Here is a 13588-nt window from a genome sequence, read left to right as displayed (position 1 = left end):
CATCAAAGGGGGTCTTCATCAGGACAAGGGATAGGTTGGGAACCTGGGACAACGATTTAATTAATTGGAAATAGATTCCTCATCTCTCTTATGCAGACAGCCGGCATCTACTTTCATAGTGAATTCTGAAGGACGGTAATTTGATTTGAAAAAGAAGAAGAAGTGGTGCTGTCACAACAATCGCCACGTAATGGAGTCCGTAAACTGGACGTCTCTATCCGTCAAAGTCTCAGCTGCTACTTCAGTAGCAGCTGAGACTTTGACGGATAGAGACGTCCAGTTTAGAGAGATGAGGAATCTATTTCCAATTAATTAAATCGTTGTCCCAGGTTCCCAACCTATCCCTTGTCCTGATGAAGACCCCCTTTGATGCATACTAATTGGCACCACCATATTGGGTCGAAACGTCGATTTGTGTTCAAGTACACATTGTTTTACTAATTGTTTAATTTTGTATGTGCTTTCTGGTTGGGTCACCCTGTAAACACTTCGGTGTTTTCCACATAATAAGTAATATAAATCCATCCAGTAACACAAATTCATTTCTGTTCCTTTTTTCTGTGTGTGTACCTTGCGGTTCTTCAGTGTATTCAGTACATGCCCAAATAAGTTTGCCTACTTCCCGACAGAACCAATGTCTTTTGCTTTCAGGTACCCACCTGGCAGGACCCGCTACAAATATCTTTTTCATCTTTGTTCAAGCTGTCTCCTTAGCCATCTGATCTGCAAATGCATTCCCCCTCCCCACATTATCGGTGATTGCTTTGTGGGCACAGCACTTCACTACAGCCAATTTCTTAGGGAGTGTCAGGGCAGACAAAAGCCTATGTATAAGAGGCCCATTCTGAATGCGTGTCCCATGGGATGTGAGAAACCCTCTCTCTGCCCAGAGTCGCCCAAAATTATGGGCGACCCCGAGGGCATACTGGCTGTCGGTGTAGATATTGACAGCCAGTACCTCGCTCAACTCGCAAGCTCTAATAAGAGCGACTAACTCAGCTGCCTGGGTGGACTGATAAAGAGCCTGTGATGTCTCAACTACCATATGCAGTGTAGTGAGTGCATATCCTGTGGTGGTAGTGCCATCTGGTAATTTGAAACAAGAGCCATCAACATATAGTTTCCTTAGGGGGTCAGATAAAAGAACATGAGTCAGGTCTACCCATCCCTTCGTCTCCTCCTATGTCTGAAAAAGACAATCATGCGTGTCTTTTTCTTCACCCTCGGAAGGGAGGGGTAGAAACATGGCAGAGTTCAGAGTGGCACATCTTTTTATCGCAATATGCGGAGCAAAAAGAGTTAACTCATAGCTGGTCAGACGTGCACTGGTAAGGTGCTGCATCTTGGTCTTATTCAAAATAGTGTCCACAGCACGCGGTACCATGACTGTGAGTTCAGTATCAAGTACGAGCCCAGCCGATTGCCTTATGGAGATGACCACGGACGCGACCGCTCTTAGACAGCTCAGGAGGGCTATGGCGACTGGGTCAAGCAAAGCAGAAAAATGAGCACATGGCCATTGCTTACCTCCAAAGGCCTATGTTAAAACAAAAAGCACACAACCAGCCGTCTCATGTACGTACAACACGAATGGCTTTGTGTAATCGGGCGTACAAAGCACAGGAGCAGAGCAAAGCATAATTTTTAATTGCTCAAAATATTGCTGACATTCATGCGTCCAAGGCAGGGGCTCATGCACGTCTTTAGTGGTTAGCGCAAGCAGACACTTTATTAGTAATGAGTAATTAGGGATTCAATGTCAACAGTAGGAAATAATGCCAATAAAGGCGTATACATCCCTCTGAGTTCTAGGGATGGGTATTTTAACAATGGCCCTAATGCGCTCATTTGTCAATCTCCTACCCTCCTTCGACAGTAGGTGACCTAAATAGGTGACCTCCTGCCGACAATACTGAAATTTAGAGAGTGACACTTTATGTCTGTGGCTCAACTTAACTGTACTGCCTTTGCATCCCTGTTCAGTGTCAGATGCACTAAATATGTCATCCATATACTGAAGCAATACATTACCTGAGGGGAGCGTGAGGGAGTCCAATTGGGCTTTCAAGGCTTGGCTATATATATCAGGGCTTTGACTATAGCCCTGAGGAGTGTGGCCGAATCTAAAGCTTCTACCAACGAGTGTAAAACCAAACAGGTGGTGGCTATCAGGATGAATTGGGATGCTGAAGAATGTATTTTTCAAATCAATAACAGAGAAGAATTTGTCAGAGGAAGGAATCATTGTGAGAAGGGCAGTAATGTCAGGGTCCACCAGGAACTGGGGAATCACTATTTTGGTAACTGTGCGCAAATCAATCACAAAACGATAAACCTCCGCAGTGTCATCCGGGGAGTCTGAGGATGTCTTTTTGAGAATAGGAAGAATAGGACTGTTACAAACACTCGATACTGTCTCCTCAATCGCCCCAGACTCAATCAGATCCTGTATAATGTACAACAAAGCTTGCTCTCCCGCTTGTGGTATTTTGTACTGAGGAATACGGGGCAAGATGGCGTTAACTTTAACCTTAATGGAAACTGGGGGAATCTGCAGTAATCCTACGTCCATGTCACCAGTTGCCCACAAAGTGGGCGGAACAGCTTGAAACTCACAGGAAGGGGCACATCTTTGGACAGGCACTGCTTAGAGCTAATCACATTTTGTCCCATTCGGAGATCAAAAACTTGTTGCAGGCACCTTCTTTAATAAATCTAAGCCCATTAGATTTTCTCCAAAATTGGATGTCAATAGAAAAGGCGAATCCACAGTAAAGGGGCCGATAGTCAAGGCAAGTGGTTTGGAAATGGGGCTCACAACCGGTATACCTGAAAAGCCTACCTAAACATTATTTTGGCCAGACAAGCTGCCCTGGGGACCAGCAAAAGAGAAACAGAGCTATTCATTGCACCTGTGTCCACTAAGAATTTCTTAACTGAACCTTGCAAATCTGCGGTGACATAAGGACTGCGCTGATCTACAGGTATCTGACCGGGTCCCTCCCCCTGACCGGGTCCCTCCCCCTGTCCTAGCTGTGGGACATCCCTGTCACCTCGCCCAAATCATAATCGTCGTGGTAATACTGTTTCCCTTGAGGGTCATCAATATAGTTCTGATAAGAGTGACCCAGCGATGTCCCATCGTCATGAGCCTTGTCCAGATCACTTACTCCACGACCCCATCCACGAGAACCCTGTCCTCGAGGGGCTGCGACTTTCTGCAATAACATCGGACACTTGTTACACCAGTGCCCCTCCTCTTTGTAGTATGCGCACTGATTCGGCCCTACAGGCGCAGCATTCATGCTAGTACGTGGTAGCTGCCGGGCCGGACCAGCACCGCATCCCCTTCCATTTCCCCTAGACGCCTGCTGTAACAACACCTTCGTCTTCAACTCCTTATGCTTCTTTTCCACCTTCCCCTAATTTTCCCTGTGCTCATAACACTGTGCCATTCTCAATATAACAGAAGGGGAGGGTGTCATCCAAGTGCTCTCCAAAGCCTGTAACCGAGCTGCAATCTCAGGGAGCAGGTTCATAACAAATCTATTGACGAACAACCGGACACCCCCTTTTACCGACAAATCTTGTCCACTGAAATCCAAGAACACACCCTCGAACCGCGTGAAAAAATCAGACACACTCTCATCTTTCTTCTGATGACATACCGCTAACTTGTCCCAATCTGCCCTTCTCGGAGGAATAAGGGAGTGCATATAGGTAATTATTTGGCCAGATAAAGCTAGAATCTCAGGCTTTGGCTTCTCTCCAGGCTTCCTTTCCTTATCCCATGCTTTAATCTGGTCCCATCTACCACCCAATTCCACGGCGTGGTCCTGCGTGTGCACCTGCCTCCAAATGTCGACGAGCACCAGCAGACCAAAGAACATTTCAATGTCCCCAAGTGTCATTACTGTCGTTGAAGCAGCCTCTGTCAATTCCTTATAATATGCAATAGGATTTTTCCTACGGTCAGGTCACTTAGTCTTAAGGGATAACTCACTCCTCTTCCATGAGGGGAGGAGACCCACTGTTCTTGGAAGAAGGCCTCTACCTTTGGTCTAATGACAGCATCATGCTGCTCTCGAAGCTCTGGCAACTCAGGGTGATATATGGGGTGGACTTCCCTCATTGGAAACTGGGACACTGTCTTCGGGCTCTTCTCAAACAGACTATCTCGGTAAGCTACCAATGTCGCAACATTTCCAAAAACCTCCTCAGGTGCCATACCTGCTACATATACATTATTTCAAATATCATAAATTATCTGGGGCACTATACCATTAAAGCACTGTTCCCACAGCCCCATCAATGTCGCCAACATGTACTTGAGGGCATGCTATTGCAGAAACGGCTCATAATCTCTCATCACACTCCACACATCTTCAGTACTATAGTTTGGATGACGGGCTCACTGAGCGGCCTGATTTGCTAGTGCCCTTTTCTCTTACTCCCCCACATCAGATGTATTAAAATGCATCCAAACCGCTCCCTAGCTGTCACTCAGCCCCCGTTCCCCAGTCCATGTAGTCGCGTTCCACTACCTAGTGCTGCCTGGGAGTGAGGGAAGAGGGAAGGGGTAGTAACCGAGTTGGTAGGCTCCAATGTCGTTAATGGCTGTGTTGTGGGTGTAAGGGCTGGAGAAAGAGAAGACATGGACATGATAGGCATAGCAAAGAGGCCAGCAGTCATAGCAGGTGCGGAGAGAGAACCCACAGAATTGAGAGGAACTGAGTCAATAACAGAAGAAACAGAAACAGCAGGGGCAGAAGAGACAGACGACTAAGGCTGTGGCACAGCAGGGTATGCTCTCTGCCGGGCATATGGAGGCAGAGGTCGGGTGTCTAACAATTCCTCCATGAATGTATCGCCTCCCTCTCGGGCAACATAGGACTTGTCACATTGCAATCAAAACTTTCTATCAGCATATTCTATACCTTTTTCCACTTTCTCTCTATCATATGCTACTGCTTTCTGCATCACTGTCTGCATTCTCCCTTTGTGGGCCTCTTTTTCTGCCTTCATTCACCTCTGCTTAGCTTCCTTCTGCCATACCTGGAGAGAATCAAACATCGACTGCCCACTCCGTTTTGCAAACAATTTATCCTGCAGGAAATTCAGTTTTTGTACATCAAAGTTACCTGTTAGCGGCCACTGTAACTCGGCATTGTCCCTCGTATATTTGTGCCATAATGTACTAAATATAATAGGGCCAAGGCCATGTATCACATACATGTCAAAGTTCAGGGTGCCCTCCGGAGGCGCAGGCTGCCTTTCCTCCAATCGAGCATCAGTAGAACAACAACGACAATTCATACAACATAACCTACTAAAACAAGGCATTCTGAAACAAAAAAGTTTTCACTATTGATGCCAAGCAAACATTTGCAAATGTTTTACCAAAATCGGTCTGCAGACCTCACCAAACCCGGATCAAAACAATACCATGTTCACAAAGAACTCAAACAAATTCAAGCGCTTGTACAAAAATTATCCTCAGATCGTACCAAACTCAAACAAAAGTGGCACTTTGACCCAAAGCAAACTGACCTGGTGCACACAGGTCAAACGAAGTTATTCTCCACTGCCGACTCTTCAGACCAAATGCTCAGATCCAAGGGTTTCACCATTCAGGACCCCAGCCGGGAGGACTGCTGGCCGAGGCAAAGCCCGGTCAGACATACGAGGCAGCTGCGAATACCAGACTCTCTCATGCAGGGATCCCCGGTCCGCCCGTCCGACCCGACATGGCCCCATCCTCCTCACCCGTCTGCGAGCAAAGATGGGTCACTCACCCAATGGGGTCTCTGTTCGGGCACCTACTGATGGAAGTGACCAGATTTGGGCCACCTGGGTCACTTACGACTACCTCTCAGCCTTCCATACAAATGGAGAGTGGGTCAGACAGTAAAGAATACAAACCAAGTTATTTATTAGCATTCACTCGAGAGGAGTCCAGTCTGACCAGCCTCCTTAGATAGCTGCTGAGGGACTGACACCCTTCACAAGGTAAAGTTAGTTACATATTTCAACACCCCTAAGACACGCCCAGACTGGAATTTTCCAGCCTGGGCACTGATGAACAAAGGAGGTACAGAAAGATGAGCTACCAGCCTGAGACCGGGTACACACTATCTTAGCTTCAAGGGTACTCAGCCCATGCCCGTCTCTATGAGAGTGGGAGCAGGGCTACATACGAGGAAAGGCATGCAAACACAGAACAAGCTATTCATTAGTGCAACAAAGCTCAACCTTGAATAATAAAAAGAAACAATCAAGGCTGCATTCTGCTGAGGCAGACAGTATAAGACAGAAGCTTCATTTTGGTCATGCCACAAAATGGCGGCTGAATTCAAAATGGTGCTGCAAATGCTAACTTAACTCGCACAATGCTAGTGCTGGAGCAGGATTTTCTAAATGAATTCTATAGGGTTTTGAAGCTCTGGTTTGTCTATTTGTCATAATTTAATCTACTAATTATTAATTATTAATTATTTGTTTTGTGTAAGTGTTTTTTTTATACTGATTTGTGTGTTTTAACAAGAGAGAAATACACGTGGGAATGCATATGTGTGCTAACTAATAATAATGTGTGGAAAAAACAATGGTTCGGGTTGGCCTGAGAAGGTCCAGTGACATGAACAAGCCCTTAGGAGGGCGAAATGATTAGGTATAGGTACAAGGACTCACAATTGGAGAATGATACTTAATATAGAGGAACAAGGGACAAGGGGGTCAGTGTATGACACTTATTTATTGAATAAAGATTGAATTCAAAAGTGCTCACATATTTAGTGACAAGAAAGCGTGACATGCAGGTGAGGGTGGGGTCTTTAAAAGAGAACATCGCATTGGCAACAATTGAGAACCATTTTAAATTAAATTAGTACAAAATAGGTTCGAGTTGCATAGGGTCGACGGCGTTTCGAACTCAGTTATTTGAGTTCATCATCAGGACAAAATGTGAGCATATGAACTCTAAAGGTGAGAAAATTACAGAAAAACCAAATCAATAACAAATAATCAAAACATAAATAAGTCCCTGAACTTTAAAAAGCATCACAAGCAATTAATGAGCGTTACATAGTGTTCTCCAAAAAAGTGATGCAATTACACAAAAAATGAAAAAACGGTAACCTGGCAGAGTCAGCAGGGTAATGGAACTGAGCAGTCTATTGCCTTGAAGGAATGCGCAATTAGATGAATAGGATGTGAGGAACTCCGAGCTAAAAAGTGACGAGGTAACTTGTAGCGCTAGGGGCGGAGATGGGGGCATCTTAACGCGCGCATGAAGTGAAACTCTTACTGAGTATATGAGCGATAGAGTGAACGGTTAGTCGTCAGCGAAAACCGAGTTCGTCGCGGGAGTGGACCTCTTGATTCGAAAACATTAGTCTAGAAAAATGGGGTGACTATGGGTTACAGCTGGACAAGGCACTTGGTGATTGAAGTAAGAATAACGCGTGGTGTCAGGGTAGTATAGACACTTACTGAAGTGATAGAATGGGTCCAGACTTCTCAATGAATGGAAGCGCGGTGTCAGTGCCGAAACATATTCAAGCAGGTATCAGGAGGAACTACACCCCCTCCCTACACTTGCTCGCGGTTCTATTATCCGCCTGAAGGTAACCTCCTGCATCCTCCCCTACAGATTAAATTCCTCGGCAACGAACTAACTCGCCTAAACTCGCAGAGCAGGCATGATTACAATCTTAACTCAAGTAAGTGTCTTCGTTCTAAAATTTTGACACCGGCCCGTAATTACATGTACACACCCCCTTAACAAACCCCCCTTTCCTTCAGGCAACTTCCTCCTGATACCTGCTTGAATATGTTTCGGCACTGACACCGCGCTTCCATTCATTGAGAAGTCTGGACCCATTCTATCACTTCAGTAAGTGTCTATACTACCCTGACACCACGCGTTATTCTTACTTCAATCACCAAGTGCCTTGTCCAGCTGTAACCCATAGTCACCCCATTTTTCTAGACTAATGTTTTCGAATCAAGAGGTCCACTCCCGCGACGAACTCGGTTTTCGCTGACGACTAACCGTTCACTCTATCGCTCATATACTCAGTAAGTGTTTCACTTCATGCGCGCGTTAAGATGCCCCCATCTCCGCCCCTAGCGCTACAAGTTACCTCGTCACTTTTTAGCTCGGAGTTCCTCACATCCTATTCATCTAATTGCGCATTCCTTCAAGGCAATAGACTGCTCAGTTCCATTACCCTGCTGACTCTGCCAGGTTACCGTTTTTTCATTTTTTGTGTAATTGCATCAATTTTTTGGAGAACACTATGTAACGCTCATTAATTGCTTGTGATGCTTTTTAAAGTTCAGGGACTTATTTATGTTTTGATTATTTGTTATTGATTTGGTTTTTCTGTAATTTTCTCACCTTTAGAGTTCATATGCTCACATTTTGTCCTGATGATGAACTCAAATAACTGAGTTCGAAACGCCGTCGACCCTATGCAACTCGAACCTATTTTGTACTAATTTAATTTAAAATGGTTCTCAATTGTTGCCAATGCGATGTTCTCTTTTAAAGACCCCACCCTCACCTGCATGTCACGCTTTCTTGTCACTAAATATGTGAGCACTTTTGAATTCAATCTTTATTCAATAAATAAGTGTCATACACTGACCCCCTTGTCCCTTGTTCCTCTATATTAAGTATCATTCTCCAATTGTGAGTCCTTGTACCTATACCTAATCATTTCGCCCTCCTAAGGGCTTGTTCATGTCACTGGACCTTCTCAGGCCAACCCGAACCATTGTTTTTTCCACATTGTATCACCCCAGGTTCGCATAAGGGGTACCCTTGTTCCTTATAAAACTAATAATAATGTGCATGTTTTATTAAATAAACGTTGCTGAGTGCTGTTTATTTTTAAGCACGAAACGCTTTTGAATTAATGTTTTTTTTGTGTTGCTAAAGCTAGATAATTACATACACATAAGGGTATTAGTGGGGTTAACACTGTTCAATCACTATGCTGTGGTAACGTTGTTTTGTCTCTTTTAATTAAGATGGTCTATTGTGGCCTATTGTGGCCTAATCAAAGATGGCTGACTTTTGAAGCCTGGTTTCGAGTGAGAATTTGTGATGGAAAAGGCCTTGCTGAATATGGATGCGAGTCATCTGTCCACAGTCCTTGCCTGGTTAAAACTTTCCGTGAGGACAGCAGCAGATCTGGGCATGTCTCCAGATGCATTGGGACAGCCTTGGCAGCCTTGGAAAACAAAGGAGCTTTAAAGAAAGACTCTAAACTCTGAGCTCACCAGAGGAAATGTGTGGAAGTTGAGAAGATACATTTAATATTTAGTTCCTGTTCTGTCTTTTTATTTTTGTGACTTTTTCTGAGCGGAGATTTTTCCAAATGTAGCGATGCTACATCCTTTTCCTTCTCGCTCTGCTCAGCGGTTCGGCGGATGAAGTAATATTAAATGTTTCTTTCTTTTGTCTGAATTATTATAAATATACTAGACTAGAGAGGGTTTGTGTCTTTGCGTTTTGGCCACTTTGCCATTTTTCTTCCCAAACCTGCGTTGGTGAGGATCGATGCTGTGAAGACGGTGACTTGGGAGATTTCTACTGAGAGACTTGTCCTGATGACCCATTCTGACATTTAGCTAGAATAGGTAATTATGAGAAAATGATTTATTCTGATTAATTTCTTTTGACTAATTTAGATAAAGAATCATAATTTTAAATACGGTGTTGGTGATTATTTCTTGTCAATTATTGAGTACTCTATTTGATTATTGATGTATAGATTGTTTAGATTATGACAATTGCAATAGCTAGGTCTTATCGACCTCGGTGTAGATGTGGGGTTTAGGAGTTTAGGAGTTTTCTTTCCACAGGTTCAATGCTGGTAGAGTATTTGAGTGTATGTTAGTGAAATGGGCCCTAGTGTATGGTGAGTGTATGTGCGTGTAACTGTGAAATTACTCTATCCGTGGAAGTAGGGAGATTTTGTACACCCCAATCTGCATCAAGTTCCTGGTAGCAGAATGATGATGGTTATTGATGATTGTCTTGATCTGATTAGATTGCTTGTACATTAGCTTATTGATTATTGATTATTGATTGATGTTGGTATATGTACTAATACTATATGTTGGAGTCGTCATGTTGAGTTATATGTAGTGCTTCTGGAACTTGGGAGCTAGTAGCAGTTCCGTAGTAGGGCAGAGGGAAGTATATGCTGCTCTCGGGAAAGACGGGATTGTTGGTCCTGTACGTATGCAGGAAAATTCACATTGTCTGGATTCGGAATCAGTGACATTGTTATATGTTACTATTAGAGATATTTCTGGTATATAAGGAGTCTGTATGGTAGTGAAGGTTATCTATGAAACTCTGGTTTTAAGTCCCAGGGATCCGTAAGGTTCGCCGTTAAAGCTTATCGCGGGAGAAGTAATAGGTATTCTCTGAGCTTGTTTGAGAAACTGGGTAGAAGTAAGCTGCTTGGTTGATGTGTGTTATAATTCTGTAGTGGAGCAGATTGTTCGCTGTTCTCGGGAAAAGCAGGATTCTGTGTGTATGTATTATATTTTCTTGTATGAATGTGCGTGAATGTTTGTATACATTTAGTTGATTGTAAGACTCTTTGGACAAGTCCTAGAGGAAACAGTTAATGAATGTATGTTAGAAGGGCAGAGTAGAGGGATGTGCTACTGTGTCAACAAGAGGTTTCTTGTGAAATAGATTTTCTTTATTATTCTTTGGTTAGCGAAGCAGACGATGGAGATGTTTATATGTTGTAACTAATAGATTTTGTAGAAATTCGACACGAAGTCTACTGAGAAATTTTGTAAAGGAGGGGTAGACGACTGACAGGAGACAGGAGCGAGAAACTGCAGCGACTGCTGACGTCAAACAGACCGCGCTCTCATTGGATATTAGATCAGAATAGTGCTCGCGCTGAGATTGGTGCGTTGGTGTGAGCCGCGCAAGGATTGGTAGAGCTATTCTAGTGACGTAACGTTCCAGGATTGGTGCGTTAGTGTGAGTCGCGCTGTTATTGGTTGAAAAATCATATTGTGTAGTTGTATTACGGAAGGGATTAGAAAGTTTTGGTAAGCGTTAAAATGTATTACCAAGAGGAGAAAAAGAAAAAATCTTTGTTCAGAAAGATTAAAAATTGGTTCGACAAGGATAAAGATGTTAAAACGAGAGAGGGTGAATTGTTACCTCCATCGAAAACGCCTGCATCCTTCATGGCTGCGAGATATGGGTATCATACCTGTATATGGTTGGAGAATTGGGTTAGGTATACCAAAGAAGATGGAGTTTTAGCATTTCCAGAACATGGTTCATTTAATCTGGCCGTGTTGAAAAATTTACGGGAAAAGATGTTATGTCTTGACCCAAGACCAAGGCCGACACAATTCGAGGCTTTAGTGGAATGGGAAGAGGAAGTACATGAGCGAGAGAAACAGAGGTCTGGAGGCAACTATAGGTATATGTTTGGGAGGAGACATGGTCGTGAAACTCATCATGATCGAATGACGAGATGGCGAGATGCTAGTATGTCAGAGGGATTATATCCTGTGAGAACAGTTGAAGAGGGAGCAGAAAGGGTTCCTGAGGCAGAAGTGAGAAGATATGGAGTTAATGAATATGAGGATGAGGTTTTAAATGACATGATTTGCAAAAGACCACCTCCATATAGACCGGAACCAGAAGAGAGTACACCAATTGTTTCTCCGATAAGAGATACGCATCGTATCATTGAGACAGAAAATGTGACACCTGAGTTAAGAAGTGGTAATCCTTTCAGGGAGAGAGAGAATAGAAGCAGTGGCGAAAATACGAGAGAATTAGCCAGAACTACATCGGAGTTGACTGAAAGGATCAAGGAACTGACAAAAAATCTAGACGCTGTTACGGTACCCGTAACCATAGGTCCGGTTATGCCTGTTTTTGATAAGCAGAGGAAGGGTGAGAATGGTTTGGTTATTCCATATGTTCGGAATAGATTGACAAGTTTGGCTGGTCCTTCAGGAGATTCAGGAAAAAGGGCAGGAAAATTCAGACATGACACCTGTAATGAAGGATTAGAGGAGTCTAATTCAGGACTGGATGCTGGTGAAGCTAGTTGTTCAGGGATGCCGATTTTAGAACCGCAGAAGAAAGTGGTTCCAGTGAGAAAATCTACTGAAATAACAGCTGAGGATCTGAATGAATGGATGAAAGATCTTCAAAAGAGGGATAAAGATTCACAAGCAATTGATGTTGCTAGGTTACGTGTAGAATTAGAAGAGTTTGTTGCAGGGACAGTTCCAACCGAAATTCTAAAAAATCATCATGATGGTGAATTATTGTTTATGTGTAAGAATATTACCTGGAGAGCGAGAAATACACATGACAGATTAAGAGCAATAGCAAATGACTATGGAGTTGACATTGATAAAGTGAAAGTTTTGCAGAAGTCTTACAGGATGGATTTTACAGACAAAGACATAGAGAATTTGAATGGTACTGGTAGAACAGGACAGATTAAAGAAATGATCGCTTTATTGCGGAAATGGGGTGATGTTGAAAAGTGGAAGGATAGATGGTACAAAAAGAGAGAGGAATCAGGGGATAGGACTTATTCAGCATTTCCTGTGAGAGAAAAGGAAACAACAGTGGATATTTATCCTATGAGAGAAATACCTGGAGGAGGATATGTACATGTTCCATGGACCAGACAGGATATTTTATCATTTACGAATGATTTCCCTCGATTGAGAGAAAAGCCCGTCGAGTGGTATAGGCAGGTAGACAGGTTTGTGAAATTGTCAAAAGTGCTGTGGATTGACTTGAATAGTCTGTTTGATATAATTGTTCCAGCAGACTTGTGGGCTGAGTGTAAAATAGTTGTGAGTTGGCCTACTGAGGAATATCCAAGGGATCAGAGAACAGGAGCACCAGATCCAGAAGTAATGAGAAAGTATGAACAGGTGATTGTATACCTGAAAAATAAAGTACCTCCAAAAGAAACAGACTGGGTTAAAATAGATCGAACACATCAGGAAGCAAAAGAATCAGTTCATGCTTTTTACGAGAGGCTGATACTGGCATTTAAACAATTCAGTGGAGATGAACACCTGGGTGACAAGGATTTGAGTCATTTTGTATACAGATTTGTATATGGCCTGAGACCTGAGATTAGTGAAAGAATTCGTGAGCATACTGTGGATTGGCAGAGTAAGAAAATAGATGAGATTCTGAGACATGCAAAATACTTCAGTGATGAGATTGAAGCAAAACAGAGAAAGCTGAAAGAGAAAGCAATGTGGGCACAGGTGAAAGTTGCGGAAAGACAGGAAGCACAGTTGGTGGAACAGGCGAATAATCCAGGAAATAATGCAGGGAATAGACCTAGGTATGCAGGGAAAGGAAAGGGGAATCTTGAGGAAGCTAAGAAAAAGTTCCCATGTCACAACTGTGGCCAACTGGGACATTGGAGATCAGAATGTACCAATCCACCATTAGTGAATAATGAGGGAAACTCCTTGAATCAACAGGTGCAGAACGAGGGGAAAAATCAACAGCAGCAACAGCAGAAAGTTGTGAGACAGCAGAGTC

This window comes from Triturus cristatus, chromosome 2_2, assembly GCF_964204655.1.
Source record: "Triturus cristatus chromosome 2_2, aTriCri1.1, whole genome shotgun sequence".
NCBI lineage: Eukaryota > Metazoa > Chordata > Amphibia > Caudata > Salamandridae > Triturus > Triturus cristatus.
This window is presented reverse-complemented; position numbering follows the sequence as displayed.